We start from the raw sequence: 5,534 nt of genomic DNA, 5'->3' as shown, positions 1-5,534 counted from the left end.
GGACACAGATGTGACTGAAGCCTGACTCCCCATGGGAATGAGGTAGCAAGGATTTCACTATCCAGCTACAGGAGAATTAAGTGCGCTGTGGCATGCCTTCCTGATGGAGTTTTATATGGCTGTTGAACATGCTGGTGGCGTTTGTGAAATAACAGGAGAGTGTGTGCATGATACGTTAATAGAAAGAATCAAAGTACAAAAAAATCTTTATCAAATACAAGTAAGGCAACTCCCATAAAATGATGGAGGGGCAAGGACCGTGATGCCGAGGCCCAGACCCTGGAAGAGAAAGTGTGCAGGTCTTAGATGGTGACTGTGTTTTGGTTGTGGTACCATGACTGATACGTTTTTTCTGCTGTTTTAAAAATGTTTTTCAAATGTCTTCGTGTATATATGTTACCTTCCTAATACTTTTTAGAAGTTAGTCACTGCTCTCCTCCCGAAGATGAGTTCCCTTCCCCTTCAGAGGCCTGGTACCTCCATGCCTGGGCTGCCCACCTAGGACCCCTGCCACACAGTCCACCTAGATGTCAGAGCCTTGCAGTATGTGCCTTTTTCTTCCATGTTAACACAACTTTCCTACCTATTGTTTTTGAAATTCCCTATCTCCTAAACCAATCTTAAAATAAATGTCTACTAAAGCATTAAATTATTCTTGACAATGTTTTCTTTTTCAATGAATACATGTGCATTTCTAATGAAATTTCTGGAGTTACCATCTAGTTCCAGGGAAGGCTTCTCATGGTGGCGATTTTTGTGGGGACCAATGAAAGGGATGTTTTTGAATAAATGATTGAATCGCTTAACACTCTATAAATCAAATCATGTCCAATCCATCTATATTTAGGCCTCGTCATGGGTAGGTGATTAATGAATACTTTTCATGCTAATGTCTCACAGACCAAGGCTGCGTCCGCAACCACATAATCATCACAGTGGAAATTCTGACTCAGCTGTGACGTTTGGTAGGAGGGACCATTGAATGGTGCTTTAGACAATTCCGTGCAAAGGCTGTAGTCAGTGGCCCAGCTTTGCACGTCTTTCCAAAAGTCCTCAAGCACACTGGCATGTCCTCACTTGGCCCTGTCACTTCTGCTTAAATTTTTTCATGGAGAAGACTCACTTCCAATCATGGGACATTAAGGTGAATTTGCCCCCGGGCAGCCTCCCTCAGTGGAGTGAATCAGAATCATGGGATTCCCCTGCACTCAAGTTTCCTGGTGGGTTTATTTTTACAGAACATTCCTCTGGAGAAAGAGGCACCCACTCTGTAAAGGGCTAGACCTCTTCTGCACGTGATCAAAGTAGCCCTGGAGAGTATCTTCTTGTATGGAATGATTTTTGTGACATGAGGGCTTTGGGAATTTCTTGAAAAATTGAAGAATCTTTCTAAGGAGTCCTACTACCATGAAAGGAAACTACCAAAAACATCCCAGGCGGATAAGAACTAAATCCGTGTTAAAGTCAGCAAGAAAACAACACTTCCGTGGCCTCATTTGATCTCTAGCACTTGACCAGGAAAACCAGAGCTATCTTTTTGGCCGAATTCCAATGACTTCCCCATTTTGGTATTCTTTCTGTAGCTTAACTTCTTAAACAAGTGGCCACAGAATCTTTCTCCATTTTGCCCCACGCCTCTCCAAGCTGGCTATTTCCCTGCACCCCCAGCTCCCCTGGAACTGCTTTTGAGATTACAAGTGACCTCTGTGTCACTAGAATCAGTGTAACTTCTCAGTCTTCATCTCACTTGATCTTTCTGCACAGAGCTGACTGCTCTTTCTTTCCTGCAATACTGTTTTCCTCTCAGATCATGTAACTCCAGACCTTCACTTTCCTGCTGAGCAGCTCATTCTCCATTCATTGCTGGCCTCTCCTCCACTGTGCACATGCCCCAGGGATTGTCCTGCAACCCTTTCTCTTCCTTGGCTATGTTCTCCCCATGGCAATTCATCTTTTGCTATCACTTTAAATACCAGTTTTATACCAATGACTTCCTGGCGTGTGTTTCTACTCCAGCCGTGAGTCCAAAACTGCAGACTTTTATATATACTTGAGTATCTAATTACCATTTCAAACTTAATGTGCTCTAAATAACACCTTTGATTTTCCACCTCGAACTTGCTCATGACTCCCTCCCTTACTCTGATTACATCTCTAGTCAAATATCTTCACAGTGAGACTTCTCCTAACTACTTTAAGTAAAATTGCAAGCCCCTCATGTCTGTGACTCTTTTCCTCACCAGCCTGGTCACCAGCCTTCTCCATGTTCACCTCAGTGTGTAACCTGGGATACCTTTGGGGCCCAGAAGCTTTTGTCCCCTACACACACTCTTTCTTTTACACCAAAATCTGAATGCAGAACACTCGTATCTGAGGAGAGAAGGTCCCACAGCTCCAGACATGCTACACCGCTTAACTCATTCAAATGGCCCGTGCATTCTCATCCTGTGTTACTTTTATTCATGACATTTCCCCTTAAACAATTCTCTTTCCTCACTCTGGTTGAGGGCTAGCCTCCTCCTTGACCTTTGCAATTCAACTCGTAAGTTACCTCTCCTGGAGAACCTTTCCTGGCTACTAACTCCTGGCCCAATCTGAAATACAGGCCTATACCCAGTGTTCCATCACACCACGCTGTATCACAATTTGTTCATTTCCTTGTTTCTCACTGTTGCTAGACTGTGAATGTTTTTGGGAGGAGAAATGACCAATAGGTGTCATTAAATACTTGTCCCCAACATTCGGCTCAGGGGCATATAGCAGTTACTTGGTAAGTATTTTGAATGTATGAGTATTTATGGAACCCATACAGGGATTTTTTTTTTTTAAATGTGTATCTCATATCTGAATGAGTGAATGTGAGTGAAAATGGCATGGTATTCAGTGTATTTGTGTTTCCTCCAGCCCCTGCATCCATCTACATGTATTATACATATACAAACGAAGAGATACGTTTTTCACATGTCGGTGTATGTGCATATGTCTATGTCTACATGTACATACATACAGTCGTGTGTCACTTAACCGGGATGCATTCTGAGAAGTATGTCATTAGGTGATATCATCATTGTACAAACATCATAGAGTGTACTTACACAAACATAGATGGTGTAGGTTACTTCACACCTAAACTATATGGTATAGCCTATTGCTCCTAGATTACAAACCTGCACAGCAGGTTTCTATACTGTTACAGTCCCCAACATTATTCATTAGCATACTAAATATAGGCTGGGCGCGGTGGCTCACGCCTGTAATCGCAGCACTTTGGGAGGCCGAGGCGGGCGGATCACGAGGTCAGGAGATCAAGACTAACACAGTTAGTCTTGGCTAACACAGTGAAACCCTGTCTCTACTAAAAATATAAAAAAATTAGCCGGGCGTAGTGGCGGGCGCCTGTAGTCCCAGCTACTCAGGAGGCTGAGGCAGGAGAATGGTGTGAACCCGGGAGGCGGAGTTTGCAGTGAGCCGAGATCGCGCCACTGCACTCCAGCCTGGGCAGCAGAGCGAGACTCTGTCTCAAAAAAAAAAAGAATACTAAATATAATTATAGTATATTACACTACTGGCTGTACTATACTGTAACTGTATTCAGTATTCTACTGAATACTGTAGGCAGTTATAACACAATGGTAAGCATTTGTGTATCTAAACATATCTAAACAAAGGAAAGGTAATGCTTGCACTGCAGTGTTACAAAGGCTACAGCATCACTAGGCTATCAGAATTTTTCAGCTTTATTGTAATTTTATGGCACCACTGTTTTATATGTGGTCTGTTATTGACAGAAGCATCATTATGAGGTACATGAGTGTACATATACTACAGGCAAATCCTATCGAGACACTTAATATCCATACTGCACATGTTTAAGTTTCTCCCCGTTAACTGGTAATTGATTCATTTATTTAGCAAATACCCATTGAACATCTTTCACTAGATAGACATTATAGTAGATACTGGAGATTTAACCATAAGAAAAATACAGTTTCTGCCTCATGAGGGAGACAGTCAAATAATCATGAAAAGGGGAAAGGTATACAGTGCCATGACTTTGTAACAGAGGGCCTCTCATCACAAAATGGAAGGTGGAAAAGAAATCCTGATGAGACTTTTGAGCTGAGGGCGTAGTGATGACTAAGCACTGACTAGGCCCTGGTTACTAGGAAGTGGAGGAGAATGGCGTAGCAGGAGAACACCATAATGGTGGGAAGAAGTGAGCATGCTTGAGGAACGGAAAGAAGGACCACTGTGGCAGGGAGAGCAGGGTAAGGCTGGGAAGGTGGGCAAGAAGTAGTGCATGTAGGGCCTTGCGGGCCAGCTTGAAGGATTGAAGACAGCCTCTCAGAGTAATAGAGGTGCCTGCAGGTTTAAGCAGGGGACTGGCATAATGAGATTTTATAAAGCTCACTTTGACTCAGGTATGGAGAACAAATCAGAAAGAGGCAGGGTGGATGTAGGAAGAACAGTGAGGCTGAGACTATAGCAGCATGGTGGAGAGTAACGAATTCAAGTGTTCTGTAGGAGGTGAAACTGTGGGCTAGCCATGTAAACTTGGGAGACACATCCCAGATATGGTTGCTGAAATGTTTACCTGGATGACATTGTCTAGACAGAAAGCATAGCATGGGAGGAGGAGAAGCCCTTATGCCAAACCCTAGAGAACTTGAACATTTAATGACTCAGTGTAGGAAGATGAGGCTGCACAGGAAACAGGGCAGGCAGAAGTAGGAGGAAAGCCCACAGTGGGGAACACAGAAGCTAAGGGACTAAGTGTTTTACAAAAGGAGAAGTAGTCAAGATGCGGAATCCTGCTGGGTTGTCAGTGAAGGAGATAGAAAATGAGGACACTTCTCAGTGTCACAATGGGGAGGAAGTAAATTTCAATGGGTCATGAAACAAGAAATAGGAAAAAGTGAGTGTTGCAAATTTTAAAAGACAGTTGGACTGTGAAAAGGATTAGACTATAACTTGATTTGTTTATTAAACATAAATATTAGGAATGTCAGTGATTCAAAGTTTGTGAGGTTGCTGTTATTGTTTAGCTCTTCTTAGAAACTCAAAGAATAAAGCCATGCACAGTATGTTATCTAGCCAGCCTTCCTACTGTTTGACTGTTTTAAATAGCTCAAGAATATTTTGGCTAGCATTTTACTATTCAGTATATAAAATGCTTTTTTTGCATGTTTATTTAGTCCTCACAAAATTTTATGTATCAAGAAACTTAAGAGTCAGATATTAAATAACTTTTCCAGCCAAATAGGGTGTATGAAAAACTAAGATAGAATAAATGCAACTTTAAATCAAGAGTAGTTCAAAGAGGAAATTTTTCTAATGTACCAATTGTTGGAGTATATATGTAAATATATATGTATGATACACTCATATACATAGCTGTATACCACAATTAAGAATGTACCAAAGCTATTGTTTTAATTTTCCAAAAGTTAGCACTTTTAATTTGAATGCTTTACTTGTATTTCTCTTATTAAGTTCAGTTATTTTTAGTAGGTATTTTATTTATTTATTTTTTT

Source organism: Rhinopithecus bieti, unplaced genomic scaffold (genome assembly GCF_001698545.2).
Source record: "Rhinopithecus bieti isolate Rb0 unplaced genomic scaffold, ASM169854v2 scaffold_2653, whole genome shotgun sequence".
NCBI lineage: Eukaryota > Metazoa > Chordata > Mammalia > Primates > Cercopithecidae > Rhinopithecus > Rhinopithecus bieti.
The sequence above is the reverse complement of the archived record's forward strand: the minus strand, read 5'-3'. Positions refer to the sequence as shown.